The 16,336-nt window shown below is 38.7% G+C and overlaps 1 non-coding gene across 1 annotated transcript; it reads left to right on the forward strand.

Moving 5' to 3' along the window:
• The first annotated feature begins 9,836 nt into the window (after positions 1 to 9,836).
• Positions 9,837 to 9,972, forward strand: LOC112585875. The gene has a single exon (XR_003110449.1). It is a non-coding gene; the product is annotated as a small nucleolar RNA SNORA48 (small nucleolar RNA).
• Positions 9,973 to 16,336: the final 6,364 nt, after the last annotated feature.

Consider the following 16,336-nt stretch of genomic DNA (forward strand, 5'->3'; position numbering starts at 1 on the left):
CGAGTCGGTAATGCCATCCAGCCATCTCATCCTCAGTCGTCCCCTTCTCCTCCTGGCTTCAATCTTTCCTAGCATCATGGTCTTTTCCAACGAGTCAACTCTTTGCATGAGGTGGCCAAAGTATTGGAGTTTCAGCTTCAGCATCAGTCCTTCCAATGAACACCCAGGACTGGTCTCCTTTAGGATGGACTGGTTGGATCTCCTTGCAGTCCAAGAGACTCAGAAGAGTTTTCTCCAGCTCCACAGTTCAAAAGCATGAATTCTTTAGCACTCAGCTTTCTTTACAGTCCAACTCACATCCATACATGACTACTGGAAAAACCATAGCCTTAACTAGACAAACCTTTGTTGGCAAAGTAATATCTCTAATTTTTAATATGCTATCTAGGTTGGTCATAACTTTCCTTCCAAGGAGTAAGCATCTTTTAATTTCATGGCTGCAATTACCATCAGCAGTGATTTTGGAGCCCAGAAAAATAAATTCAGCCACTGTTTCCACTGTTTCCCCATCTATTTGCCCTGGAGTGATGGGACTGCATGCCATGAATTTCATTTTCTGAATGTTGAGCTTTAAGCCAACTTTTTCACTTTCCTCTTTCACTTTCAAGAGGCTTTTGAGTTCCTCTTCACTTTCTGCCATAAGGGTGGTGTCATCTGCATATCTGAGGTTATTGATATTTCTCCCGGCAATCTTGATTCCAGCTTGTGCTTCATCCAGCCCAGGGTTTCTCATGATGTACTCTGCATATAAGCTAAATAAGCAGGGTGACAATATACAGCCCTGATGTAGTCCTTTTCCTATTTGGAAGCAGTCTGTTGTTCCATGTCCAGTTCTGACTGTTGCTTCCTGACCTGCATACAGGTTTCTCAAGTGGCAGGTCAGGTGGTCTGGTATTTCCATCTCTTTCAGAATTTTCCACAGTTTATTGTGATCTACACAGTCAAAGGCTTTGGCATAGTCAATAAAGCAGAAATAGATGTTCTTCTGGAACTCTCTTTCTTTTTTGATGATCCAGCAGATGTTGGCAATTTGATCTCTGGTTCCTCTGCCTTTCCTAAAATCAGCTTGAACATCTGGAATTTCATGGTTCACATATTGCTGAAGCCTGGCTTGGAGAATTTTGAGCATTACTTTACTAGCTTGTGAGATGAGTGCAATTGTGTGGTAGTTTGAGCATTCTTTGGCATTGCCTTTCTTTGGGATTGGAATGAAAACTGACCTTTTCCAGTCTTGTGGCCACTGCTGAGTTTTCCAGATTTGCTGGCATATTGAGTGCAGCACTTTCACAGCATCATCTTTCAGGATTTGAAATAGCTCAACTGGAAATCCATCACCTCCACTAGCTTTGTTCATAGTGATGTTTTCTAAGGCCCACTTGACTTCACATTCCAGAATGTCTGGCTCTAGGTCAGTGATCACACCATTGTGATTATCTGGGTCATGAAGATCTTTTTTATATAGTTCTTCTGTGTATTTTTGCCATCTCTTCTTAATATCTTCTGCTTCTGTTAGGTCCATACCATTTCTGTCCTTTATCGAGCCCGTCTTTGCATGAAATGTTCCCTTGGTATCTCTAATTTTCTTGAAGAGATCTCTAGTGTTTCCCATTCTGTTGTTTCCCTCTATTTCTTTGCATTGATCGCTAAGGAAGGCTTTCTTATCTCCTCTTGCTATTCTTTGGAACTCTGCTTTAAGATGCTTATATCTTTCCTTTTCTCCTTTACTTTTCACTTCTCTTCTTTTCACAGCTATTTGTAAGGCCTCCCCAGACAGCCATTTTGTTTTTTTGCATTTCTTTTCCATGGGGATGGTCTTGATCCCTGTCTCCTGTACAATGTCACAAACCTCCGTCCATAGTTCATCAGGTACTCTGTCTATCAGATATAGTCCCTTAAATCTATTTCTCACTTCCACTGTATAATCATAAGGGATTTGATTTATGTCATACCTGAACGGTCTAGTGGTTTTCCCTACTTTCTTCAATTTAAGTCTGAATTTGGCAATAAGGCATTCATGATCTGAGCAACGGTCAGCTCCTGGTCTTGTTTTTGCTGACTGTATAGAGCTTTTCCATCTTTGGCTGAAAAGAATATAATCAATCTGATTTCAGTGTTGACCATCTAGTGATGTCCATGTGTAGTCTTCTCTTGTGTTGTTGGAAGAGGGTGTTTGCTATGACCAGTTTGTTCACTTGGCAAAACTCTATTAGCCTTTGCCCTGCTTTATTCCATATTCCAAGGCCAAATTTGCCTGTTACTCCAGGTGTTTCTTGACTTCCTACTTCTGCATTCCAGTCCCCTATAATGAAAAGGACATCTTTTCGGGGTGTTAGTTCTAAAAGGTCTTGTAGGTCTTCATAGAACTGTTCAACTTCAGCTTCTTCAGCATTATTGGTTGAGGCATAGGCTTGGATCATTGTGATATTGAATGGTTTGCCTTGGAAATGAACAGAGATCATTCTGTCATTTTTGAGATTGCATCCAAGTACTGCATTTCTGACTCTTTTGTTGACCATGATGGCTACTCCATTTCTTCTAAGGGATTCCTGCCCACAGTATTAGATATAATGGTCATCTGAGGTAAATTCACCCATTCCAGTCCATTTTAGTTTGCTGAATGTTGATGTTCACTCTTGCCATCTCCTGTTTGACCACTTCCAGTTTGCCTTGATTCATGGACCTGACATTCCAGGTTCCTATGCAATATTGCTCTTTACAGCATTGGACTTTGCTTCTATCACCAGTCACATTCACAGCTGGATATTGTTTTTGCTTTGGCTCCTTCCCTTCATTCTTTCTGGAGTTACTTCTCCACTGATCTCCAGTAGCATATTGGGCACCTACTGACCTGGGGAGTTCCTCTTTCAGTATCCTATCATTTTGTCTTTTCATACTGTTCATGGGGTTCTCGAGGCAAGAATACTGAAGTGGTTTGCCATTCCCTTCTCCAGTGGACCACATTCTGTCAGACCTCTCCACCATGGTTAGTTTTAGCTAAAAATTCTGAAGTATTTTGTGAGACATTTCTCCCTCTATTGTGGATTTGTGATTAATCCTAACAAGACTTTTATCTAGGGAAAGTAAATAATGTCTCTTTTGGTGTGTACTTTAACTGATTTTCAAGCTTCTTTCTTAATTGAATGTCTGTATATGGTCATATATGTAGTTTTTTACTCTAATTCTAACTCCCAGAATGAGAAAATCAAGAATTAACTGAGCGATACTCTTTTACATCTGGCCTTTATTGCCAGAGATTTAAAAGCAAATGCAGTTTTAACTCCATAGTTGGTACTGGGATTTAAGCACCAAATGGTGCCTCAGTGTCTGAGAAGATGTCGCTTATGCTATTTCTATAAACATATAAATTTTCTTTTGCCTTGCAGAATGTTGAGTTAAAAAAATAATTCTGGAGTTTCAATGTTTCCCTAGTAGAAACTCTAGCTTAGTGTAACCATTTCAAATAAACATCTCAAGATAGTAAAAACTATTTTAAATAGACAATAATATCTTGTGGCATAATCTCATGTTAATACAGAAATGAAAACTGTCTTTCATAGACAAAAATCTATGAAAAACGCTACCTGTAAAACTGAGGGAGAATTGTAAACACAAGATCATTCTGTTATTTTCCTTGCCATTTAAAAAGCATTGTGTTAGATATATACTTTCTTTAGGCCCTGAAATAATTTTAGAAAATATATATAGCTTTGCTTTCAAAGGTCATGAGCAAGTATAATTGTACCCATTTTAGTATAAGAAAACGTTTCAGTCATGCTTAGTGACAATCTTCCCCATATGACATGATCCTCCTTTAAGAAGAAAACTAAAGTACATCTAAGAAGTTCAAGGAGCTGCTCATTTCCTGAAGTAGAGCAAAATAAGTTAGGTCGCTGCCGCTGCTGCTGCTAAGTCACTTCAGTCGTGTCCAACTCTGCGCGACCCCATAGACGGCAGCCCACCAGGCTCCCCTGTTCCTGGGATTCTCCAGGCAAGAACACTGGAGTGGGCTGCCATTTCCTTTTCCAGTGCATGAAAGTAAAAAGTGAAAGTGAAATCTCTCCTCTGTCCATGGGATTTTCCAGGCAAGAGTACTGGAGTGGGTCGCCATTGCCTTCTCCCAAGTTAGGTTAATTGTGTTCGAAAATGAAGAGGTGAAACCTTAGTTGTGTTGAAGGATGATGGGAGCACATGCTATTGTATGCTTTTGGACTTGGCAGCAAAAGACCATTTTTTCATTAAGAGGGATCATTTGAATCTAGTCTCTCAATTCCCTTCAGTAACAAAAGCCACAGTCCAGCAAGAAATTAAGAAAAAGAAGAAGGCAAAGAGGAGAGGGAAGGGAATGTGGAGGAAAAAGGAAAGAAGAAGGAACAGTAACCCCACAAATACAAAAAAAAAAAAAAAAAAAAAAAAACCAAACAACTAACACAGAAAATGCATTAAGTAAGCAGCTGAGACAGCTGAAATAATTTTCTACATTAAATTGTAAATTTTTCTTGACCCCTATAGTAATTTTTTAGTTTCATAATAATGTTGATTACTAATGAGTTTTCAGCTGGGTCTGTGATTTTTGGGTAATGCTGGAAGGGAAAGGTGTGCTCAGAAGCAGCATAGGTTTATATATGTGAATACAAAAAAGTGCATTGTGATGGATAGCCCTAAGAGTAGCACACAGAATTTGAAGATTACTTCAAATAGCATTCAAAACTATGTATTCAAAATCCATGATAAGAAAGTATGTATTTTATGAAGGGACAAAGTTTTCAGGTAAGGTTTCTACCCTTAAGATTTTCACTGAGAAGTATTTTGAAATATGATGGCAGAAAATGTGCAAACTAGAGATATGTTCATTCTCTTGCTCATCTATATTTAGAGACTAAAGGTAGTATGAGCTGCTTTCATATTTGGTTGAAATGCCTTGAGAAAGTAAACATTTTCAAGAGAGCTGCTTATCTGCTGCTTATTTCAACTAGCTTGACCCTTCTATAATAGTTTGGCTTTTAATTTCTTCCAACAGATACTCCATTCCCATACCCTTACCCATCCATACTAATCCTCCCAGTCGCAGACCACTAGACAGCTCCAAAAAATAACTCTTGTGTGAGCCTCTCTCACTGTGTAATTAAAATGATTGCTTCTGTGATTGTATTATACTCACTGGAAGATCAGATGGGTTAGCATGTGCTTTACAGCTTACCTTAGAGTTCTAAGATTGTAACACAGAGATTCAGCCTAAAGGTGAGGTCAACTGTTTCCAGAACTGCATTATTTCACCTGAGATAGATAATATATAATTACTGGAAAAAAAAAAAAAAAAAAACGCAGAGTATATGGAAATTCAGAGTTAACTGTTTCCAGTCTAGCTTCAGTTCAGTTCAGTTCAGTTGCTCAGTCGTGTCCCATTCATTGCGACCCCATGAATCGCAGGACGCCAGGCCTCCCTGTCCATCACCAACTCCGGGAGTTCACTCAAACTCATGTCCATCAAGTCGGTGATGCCATCCAGCCATCTCATCCTCTGTCGTCCCCTTTTCCTCCTGCTCCCAATCCCTCCCAGCATCAGAGTCTTTTCCATGAGTCAACTCTTCGCATGGCCAAAGTACTGGAGTTTCAGCTTTAGCATCATTCCTTCCAAAGAAATCCCAGGGCTGATCTCCTTCAGAATGGACTGGTTGGATCTCCTTGCAGTCCAAGGGACTCTCAAGAGTCTCCTCCAACACCACAGCTCAAAAGTATCAATTCTTTGGCGCTCAGCTTTCTTGACAGTCCAACTCTCACATCCATACATGACCACTGGAGAAACCATAGCTTTGACTAGACGAACCTTTATTGGCAAAGTAATGTCTCTGCTTTTGAATATGCTATCTAGGTTGGTCATAACTTTCCTTCCAAGGAGTAAGCGTCTTTTAATTTCATGGCTGCAGTCACCATCTGCAGTGATTTTGGAGCCCTCCAAAATAAAGTCTGACACTGTTTCCCCATCTATTTCCCATGAAGTGATGGGACCAGATGCCATGATCTTCATTTTCTGAATGTTGAGCTTTAAGCCAACTTTTTCACTCTCCTCTTTTACCTTCATCAAGAGGCTTTTGAGTTCCTCTTCACTTTCTGCCATAAGGGTGGTGTCATCTACATATCTGAGGTGATTGATATTTCTCCTGGCAATCTTGATTCCAGCTTGTGCTTCTTCCAGCCTAGCATTTCTCATGATGTACTCTGCATAGAAGTTAAATAAGTAGTCTAGCTTAACTTTCTCCAATTAAGATATGATGGCATACAGACTCACCAGTTATCTTTACAATACAGTCTTTTAGGCTTTAGGGAACCTCTACATGTACTATTGGCCACCTGATGCAAAGAACTGACTCATTTGAAAAGACCCTGATGCTGGGAAAGATTGAAGGCAGGAGGAAAAGGGGAACACAGAGGATGAGGTAGTTGAATGGTATCACTGACTCAATGGACATGATTTTGAGTAAACTCCAGGAGTTGGTGATGGATAGAGAGGCCTGGCGTGCTTCAGGCCATGGTGGTCACAAAGAGTCGGACACAACTGAGCAACTGAACTGTACTGAACATGTACTATTATGTAGCAGAAGTGACAAACACGGTCACTTCACAGAGGGTGAATCTGAAGCCTTACCAACATTCCCCAATAAAAACCAGAGCTGAAACCCTGCAAACAGTTTCTAGAGCCCTAAATACACATTGAGAGAAAATCATATTTCTCCAGATTAGATGAGGGTAAATAAGCTATAGAATATACATTTTATAAGATTCCCTGGTTAAAATTCTCTAAGCTATTTTGAACTCTCATTACTACCATTGATTTTTAATCAGTAGTCAGTTTGAATAACACATTCATTGGCAAAGAAAAAAACACACTCTATTTAAGCCTCTGATTGAAAATTGCTATAGAGCGTTGTGGGCAGCTTTCCTCCTCTTTATATTAACAACTATGGACTTTAATAGCAGAGGGATTTATTTAATAAATTAGAAGGAAAACTTTTGTGACTGAAGAGTAAATTGAGCTTTTGAAGAGTATGGTGGAAGCTTCTAATAAGTTGATGGTTTCTAAAACAGTTAAGACTTTATATACTAGTAAATATTTTGAAAATATGGAGACTAACATAAGAGTTTCCAGTTCTTTGTTGTTGTTGTTGTTTCTAAATAAGTATGTTAAATAAAAGGAAAACCAAGTTATTCAAAAAATACTTATTGAAACTCTATTCATGATAAAGCACTAAGTTAAAATCTGGGGACAGAATGGTAAGTCTTCTTCCTCAGGATTTTATAATTTGGTTGGGGTAAGGCACTGTTCTGAGCATGTATATGTATGACATCTATGAGGTAATTTTATATCCTTATTCTAAGGATGTGGACATTGAGATACAGACAGATTACTTAACTTGCCCTAATTTTATAGCTTGTCAGTGATACAGCCTGACTGAAGAACAGTTTTCATAATTTTTATAAATTCAGCTTTATGTAAATCTTACTACATTTCCTCTAACTTTATCCTTTTAGGTAGCAGAATGGTAAAAACCCAAGGCCAGGACTACTTGTGAACCTGTAAAGGAAAGCCACCTTCAAAGATGGCTTTTTGAATGAAGATGCACTGAATGAAATGGTTTAACACGATTTTATGCCCCCAAAAGAAAAGACTAGACTGAAATTAAAGGATAATTCCATGTTTCTAATACCATAGTTTTAAATGCATTTTCAATAATAATCAGTTCAGTTCCATTCAGTCGCTCAGTTGTGTCCGACTCTTTGCGATCCCATGAACCGCAGCATACCAGGCCTCCCGGTCCATCACCAACTGCCAGAGTCCACCCAAACCCATTTCCATTGAGTTGGTGATGCCATCCAACCATCTCATCCTCTGTCGTCCCCTTCTCATTCTGCCTTCAATCTTTCCCAGCATCAGGGTCTTTTCAAATGAGTCAGCTCTCTGCATCAGGTGGCCAATTATTGGAGTTTCAGTTTCAGCTTAGACATTAGTCCTTCCAATGAACACCCAGGACTGATCTCCTTTAGGATGGACTGCTTGGATCTCCTTGCAGTCCAAGGGATAAAGTCTATCACTATTTCCACTGTTTCCCCATCTATTTGCCATTAAGTGATGGGAGCAGATGCCATGATCTTAGTTTTCTGAATGTTGAGTTTTAAGCCAAATTTTTCACTCTCTTCCACTTTCATCAAGAGGTTCTTTAGTTCTTCTCCACTTTCTGCCATAAGGGTGGTGTCATCTGCATATATGAGGTTATTGATATTTCTCCTGGCAATCTTGATTAATCAATAATAATATGTGGACTTTAATCTGACTTTTAAGGTATTACATTTTACAACTTGCTGTAAACAAAAAAGTAAAATGCCCCAAAGCAAAAGATAACAGGATAAGATAAGTAGAGCTTCTATTCCAAAGGTAATTTGGAATTTCCTTTCTTTAAGAAAGTATTTGCTCATTTACTTGAATTGTTTGTTAAAGGGCAGCTAAGTATGAATAATAAAAGGAACCTGTTTCATATCACTTGAAGTTTTTATCCACTTTGAGTATGGTTATAGAGATGAGAGGATGCTAAAGAGAAGAAAAGCATCAACACTTTCCAATAAACATTTAATTTTACTTTAATGGAAAATACTGATGTGAGGTAAATGAAGATTGATTACCAAATTCCCAAGGATGAAGAACAATCTGAGAAAAAGACATTCCTTTTCTATGGATCTGGGATGAAAAAGTCCCAGACAGAACTTTCCTTTGATAGCCTTCAATTTATCTAACCATGTCTTGGGCCCATCTCACTTGTCAGCTCCAGTAAGGAAGACAGCAATGCAATATACAAGCAACTGGGTTGTCTCACCACAGCGGGAAGCCACTTTTAAAGTCTCATCAATAAACACTCACCAGGCCTTGTTTCTGCAAGACCTTACATAAATGACTGCTTTTCCCAACTGAGATTGGCTGTGATGATAGTTGGTTGTAAAAACATGGTAAAGATGTGGACCAGGGACTCAAGATCTGACCTTAGAAAAGGTAACAACACAGTGTGTTGCCTTTGCTTCTCCCCCATGCAGTGAAAGTGCAAGTTCATCAGGCAAAGCCCTAGAAGGTAGGCTGGCAGGTCTGATGTATCCTATTGTTATGGTTTCTTTCTGTATTTGTATTTGTTATGGACTATAAACCATGATGTTGCAATAAAGGGCTGGGGCCATGAATTCCAATTGGCTGTGCATTGCTATTTCATGGAGGGGCAAGTCCAACTGTAATGAATTCAGACGACAAAATGATTTCAGTTTCACTGCATTGCTCTGCTCCCTGGGAACCTGCAGAAGATAAGTGAGGGGGCACCTATCATAAATCCAGACATACATGCAACATGAAAATAGTCAGTGAAGGTTTAAATCAATGCAGACGTTAGACTAGTGAAAATATTGGTCACACTATTTGGTGAAACATATTAATTAACTAGGGAAAATTGATAAAATGCATTTCTAGAAAAGAAACTGCTCAAATATCTTTCTTTGTGCTTATTTGTATCTGTGTGAATATAAAATGCCATTGGTTCTTCATCTTTAACACCTAGGGGATTTATAAGCATATTGCTTCAATAAAACTTGGTTCATCTGTACAGAACATGGATCAGATATGCATATTTAATTACTCTGAAAGTAATTTACTCATACAGATGGTGGTATTAGAGGGTCTTACTTCAATTTAAATTACTTTCATTGGGAAAAAAAAAAGTGTTCCTTGGCTATGATTTCCAAGAAAAAAATTAACTTTTATAACATATGGAATATACCTGCCAGTAGTCATTATATAGGAATAATCCTGTCCCTGACCTGGGTAGAGTGGCACCTGGTTGGTGGCGCCTGTCTCATTATCAGTGAGGGACAAAACAATTCCTTGTTTATCCCAGCTTGGCTTTTGCTCTGTGCCCATGCCTGGTTCATGCCCTGGACACATGGATTGAAAAAAAAAAATTGAAAAAAAAAAAAAAAAAGGAATAATCCCACCCATACAAAATAAATATTATTGTAAAAATTTGAAGCAGCTCACAGGGACTAGTATCATAACAAGATAATTCAAGACTTTCAGATGCAAAGCTTAGGATGCAGTAAATTCTAAACTTGCAGCCAAAGGATATAAATGAGCTTAGAAAAAAGCATGGGGATCTAATTTGTACCTTAAAGTAACGAACAGCCTCCTCAGCAGAGCACTGCAGCCTAGCTCATTTGTTCATTAAAACCCCTCATGCCCCTCCTTCCTGCGTGAAACTTGAAGGAAATTAGGAAACAATACACGAGCCGGTCTTAGAGAATCACACAAACATGTGTATCCCCCAGCAGAGACTTCAGTCACTTTGTACTCCCTCTCTGGGAAAAAAAAAAGGCTACCTTCCCACTGCATCGTGTGCTTTCTGAAATGCAACATTCATCCTGTTGAAACAAGCACTCAAATAAAAATCACCACATTAAAGGCAAGCCAGTCACAAAGAAAGACAAATGGCTTATAGCAGATTGTATTGATTATCCCACAGTAGCTGGGTATTAAAAATCGGGAAAATATAAATGCCTTTGCAAAAGATATTGTTTTCTATTATGAGATTATAAAAATGTGCCCATGTGTTTGTTCATTCTTCACTGCAAGTATTTCTTTATTAAAGCACTGAATCTTGGAGGCAGCACATGTACCATCCTCTATTCTGGTTGCTATGGTAAGTAGTTATGTTTTATTGAAAAGTAAATGGCCACCACCCACATGAATGGCTCCCAGGTGACCTTAGCACAAGCTCCCTCCCCCAGTTTTTATTTATTTATTTATTTATTTTTGTGCTGTCCTGATTTTTTTTTAGCTACATGTGAATTTTCTACTTATTTAGAGTATGACAAAATCTTTCTGCTGTCTTCTCTCAGATCTATCTTGAAAAATTATCCTACTCATTATTGGCCATGAAGACCAGAAAAAAAGAGTTCAATTTGATACACAGAAAATAAGGGAAGAAAACACCACAAGTGTATGTTCTGTTTCAAACAAAAAGTATGTTATCAATATTTCATATTCTATATGCATTATAGCTTATAGTGCTCTTTCACATACTTGATTTTCTTTAATGATCCTTGCTTTATTAGTCATGTCAGCCTTGAAAGTCTTCGTTATTATGCATCCATATCTATTTCTCTTACCTATCTATTGAGAAAGTATCTGTCATGTGTTGTAATCTGACTAATTGCTAATTTAGAGACTTTGAAGCAAAGTGAGGTTTAAATGAGGTCTATTTTCACTTCACATCAAGTCATGACTGTTTAATGTGGGTATTACCAAAAAAAAAAAAAAAAAGCTCTACCAGAAATGCTTTACAAAAAGTAATTGGTTTATGAAGACAAAATCTCCAATGTTGGTGAAAAAAAAAATCTTGGTATAAAAGGACTTCAATTAGTAGCATCCAGTTTCTTTAACAAAGTCAGCTCTTTCTTCAACAATTTCTTACTTCTGCCATTTTTCTAGTTTTGTTTTATCTGCCTCAAATTTGGCCTGAAAATGACTAGGCTAGATTGCTCACTTGGGCCACATAGCGATGACTCAGTGTACAAGTTTTCCTATCATTTGGGGTTAGCTGAACTGTTATTTTCTCACCAAGACTGAAAAACTACTGCCATTTCATAAAGAAGAAAAATGCAGGGCAAGGTGAGAAGAAAAGATAACGGGGAGCAGAGAGATGAGAAGAGTGTTTCTTAATTATGTGGTGGAATCTCTGGCGGGTCCTTTACTTACCCTGCACTGTGCAAAATTAACTGGCACACAGTGACTCAGCAGTGGCACATGAGTAACTCAGCTGTGGCTCTGAGACTCCTGGAATTGATTGCTTTTATTTTTAAGAAGAAAAGTTAAAGTTTATTTTAAAGAAGAAAAGAGTTTGACCAAATATATTCAAGATTTTTTTAAAAAATTTCCCTTCACTCCTGTTTATTGCATATGTTCAGTTGTAGGGGATTTCCCCCCATACAATTTCTTTTATTGATTTTTATATTAAAGCAATTGAAAGCAATACAATATCATTTTCTGGTATAATAGAGCCATAGAAGCATGACAGCTGACACCTCACTGGGGAAAATAACATGTAAATGCTATACAAATTAGCCTCATCTAATACAGTTAATAAAAAGAAAATAAACACTTGCAGATGAAGTAGAATTAAACAATACATTAGCGCTCAGTGTAGAAGTTTACTGTAGTCTTGGCTTTTTAAATAAATGACCATCACTAAAATGATCCTAAATACCCCATTAAGGAAAACTTACTTGTAATATGTGGAGACTAATGAGGCAATAGAAAGTATAATTGGAGAAATTGTTACCTCAACTGCAGAAAATTATACCAGTATGCATAACCAAGTATCAGTGTCTGTTCAAAAATTTTTAAACAGTTAATCCTTCAAACTGAAAAGAAGAATGAATACTTCATTTATTCACTTATTTGTTCATTCATTCAAATTTGATTTATTACATCTTATGTGTGTTAAATGCTTGAGAGAGAAAAAAATAGGAACAACTAGTGAAGTTAGAGCAGCATCAGAAGTAGGATTCTTTACTTGTCATTTAGAACAGACTACTTCATTAAGACTGACAAAAGAATAAGAGGCCCTGGACATCAGAAAGAGAACTAAAAATGGTAATGGGAGTCCATCTATGATAATGAATCTGCATAGAAAAAGTGAACACCACCATTACTTCCCATGTGTGCCTTTTTATTAGCTTCCTCCCACTGTGACCTCATGTTTCCCCTTGGACTTTGATTTTCACACATGCCCTATATGGATTTAATGTGTCTTGTTCCATTAGCCACATCTTCAACTCTGCTTCCATGAAAGGAACATGAGTGTAGCTTTGCATTTTGATAATAACTCTTCAGTATCCAATTCCTGACCCTCCCTGATTTTCAGCTTCATTACCCTCACATTTTGCTGACAGGTGGTAGCGGTTTGCCCTGAAATGCCATCAAGATAAAATAAATGAAAACAAATGTAATTCAAGATACAACATGATAAGTGCCATTAGAGATAGATAAACAGAATGCGATGGGGTTTGGGACTGGAAAATGCCACTCTCAGGGATATCTAGGAAGACTTGATTCAAGATATATAGTGACATATGAATTTAAATCTGTGAATCCACAATATGTTAGCCAAAAGCTGCCTCTAGTTATTTAGGGGAGAATCTTTCATAAACCTACGGAAAATTCTGACCCACAGAGCTCTTTGATAGCTTAAGAATGGTTTGGGCATGCGTGTGTGTGTGCGTGCTCAGTCGCTTCAGTCATGTCCAACTCTTTGCGACCCTGTGGACCATAGCCAACCAAGCTCCTGTGTCCATGGGATTCTCCAGGCAATAATACTGGAGTGGGTTGCCATGCCCTCCTCCAGGGGATCTTCCTGACCCAGGAATCAAATCCATGTCTCTTATGTCTCCTGCATTGGCAGGCAGGTTCTTTACCACTAGTGCCCCCTGGGAAACCCAAGAATGGTTTATACACATGACTGTAACCCATCACCCAAGATACACAAACAGAAAATTCTCACATTTTGTTCAAGAGTAATTCATATATGTGGAGGTGGGCTTTACAAAATAAGTCAATTATTTCACCTTGAGTGCCTTCTTACATGCAAGTTGAAATCATTAAGTTGAAATTAACCCTACTAGTACTAGATCTGAAGGAATATCAGGTATTTTATATCCAACTCAGTCAGGCCAAAACATAGTTTACATAAAAAATGCTGGTTCTCAGGCATGTAGATATCATCTTTATTTTTAACAGTTACATGTTTATTGGGAAGTGGGGGATGGAAGTCTTCATTTTTAAATCACTGCAGGTGATTCTAAATCAGGAGATCTCTCAATAAGAAACAGTGCTCCACAGTGTCAATCTCTGCCTCTGGGACTAAGGCTGGCCAAACAGGGCAGCAGATAAGGTAAGGCAATCTCAGACTTACCTAGCTTGTGTAGATGTATCTGAGGAAGAATTCCATCAGAAGGAGAGAATTTATACTAAAAATTCAAAAGTTAGGGCTTAGTGCCCAGAGTAGTAAATGGCCATGAGAACTGAATATAGGAGGCAGAGAAGGAAGTGGAGAGCCAGACGAGAGATGGCTGTTCAAGAAAGAGTAAAGTCAGGCAGGACCCTGTGGGACTTCCGGGCACGGAAGACTGACTTTCCCCCATTTCTTATTTGTACCGGATAGGCTCCACCTGCCATGACCTTCTGTGACTTATGAAGGGTAGGTTCAAACAGTTGCTAATTAGGGAAGGAGATGCAGAGACAAGGGAGGGGCAGTCAAGAAATAATAGTATAGCCTTGGGGCAGGGTCCTGGTTCTACCTCAAGGGATTCACATAACAATATCTTTGAGTTCTTCTGCAGAACTAAAGAAGGTGAAAGTGAAGTTGCTCAGTCATGTCTGACTCTTTGTGACCCCTTGGGCTGTAGCCTACCAGGCTCCTCTGTCCATGGGATTTTCTAGGCAAGAGTACTAGAGAGGATTGCCATTCCTTCTCCAGGGGATCTTCCTGACCCAGGGATTGAACCCAGGCCTCCATTAATGTAGGCAGATGGCTTTACCCTCTGAGCCACCAGACGGTGGCAGAAGTAAAGTGAAAGTAAAAGTTGCTCAGTCATGTATGACTCTTAGTCCACCAGGCTCCTCTGTCCATGGAATTCTCCAGGCAAGAATACTAGGGAGGGTTGCTATTCCTTCCTCCAGGGTAACTTTCTGACTGTGGGACTGAACCTGGGTCTCCTACATGGCAGGCAGATTCTTTACCATCTAAGCCAACAGGGAAGCCTGGTTAGTTCTGCAGAACTAAAACTCCCAACAAATGGAAGATGACAACTTGATGAAGCATTCTTCATTCTAGAGAGAAGGTCATAGTTTGGTTACCTTGAGAACCACAGAGGTCGTCAGGAGACCACCAGAGTCCAGACCAAAGGAATGCCAGCTCTGCACATACCTTGATCCTTATCAGTTACTCTTCCCTCCAACCATTGTTGTAAAACTCCTCACCAAATCCCCTCTGGGTGGGGAAAGTTTTTGAGGGCATGACCTCACTGTGTCCCCTTTGCTTGGCAAAGCAATAAAGCTATTCTTTCCTACACAACCAAAACTCTTGTCTCTGAGATTGGATTCAACACTGCTGCATAGAGGCTGAGTTTTCAGCATTTAAAGTGAGCAAGTGGTAGCAAAGGAGAAGGTGGGGTGGAATGGTGCTGAAAGACGTCAGGCAACTGACTCTTTCTTGTGAACATCTCTGGGCACACAGAATGACACCAGAGAGTGGAGGACAGTCCCTACATACTAAATGAAAGTAATGGTTAAAGATGCTGGAGTAGTCCTTTGTAGAATTTAGTAAACTGAACAGAGATCTGAATAAATCATCGGGATGGATGGAAACTGAATTGACAACACTATATTGCATTCCAAGAAAAGTCAGTCATCCAACTGGTTTTGCACATATTCTAGGCACCCTGCTAGACCGTGGAGGTACATCAGAGGAAAAAGATTGGCAAGTGAACACATTTTTAGCTGAGTTTCTCTTTGTGATGATTTATTTTTAAGTCTGAAAATAATAAAACCTTTTGGGTATAATAGAATGCAATTTCATTTTGGAAACACATTGACTCGCCAAAACAAAGTATTGTTCAATAGTAAACAAGTAGTATAATTCAGATTTAATTGCCAACTAAGTCAATTATCCATTAAATTTGAAATGGAAGAAATGAGTAGCATGGGTTATGGATATCTATAGATGTCAAACAACTTTTCTCTCTTTCAACATAATCTTTCTTGGAATTAACTAAGTAGCAAAATAACTGCATTGGAGAATTGTCATCTATATGATTAACAAGAAGTAGAAAATCTAAAACTGTGAAGTAGTTAAAACTGAAAATAGTGGTCAAAAGACAGGAAGCCAGAAGATAAAACCTGGATTGTCTTATGGGATGATGGTCCTAGTTTTTCCAAAATACTGTCTGCTGCTGATAGCAAGACTCTTAAGGGCATGTCTCCTGATCTGTCTGAGTCAGGCAAAATAAATCTTTTGATTTCAGAGGCTGAAGAGACTAGTAGAAACCAATACCTCCTATGGGAATAGGGTGTCGGGTAGCCTGGATTTGCCCAATCACCATCCTATCAGTTGATGGAAGGATTCAAACTACAAAAAAGTCTGTCATTTATTTAGTTTCATACAGGAGACCTAGAGAGAATAAAGATTGTGAATAAAAACTGAAAGATCCAAGTTCTCTAGAAACTTTGTCATAAATTAAGAAACAAACAATGTTG

This window comes from Bubalus bubalis, chromosome 6 (assembly GCF_019923935.1).
Source record: "Bubalus bubalis isolate 160015118507 breed Murrah chromosome 6, NDDB_SH_1, whole genome shotgun sequence".
NCBI lineage: Eukaryota > Metazoa > Chordata > Mammalia > Artiodactyla > Bovidae > Bubalus > Bubalus bubalis.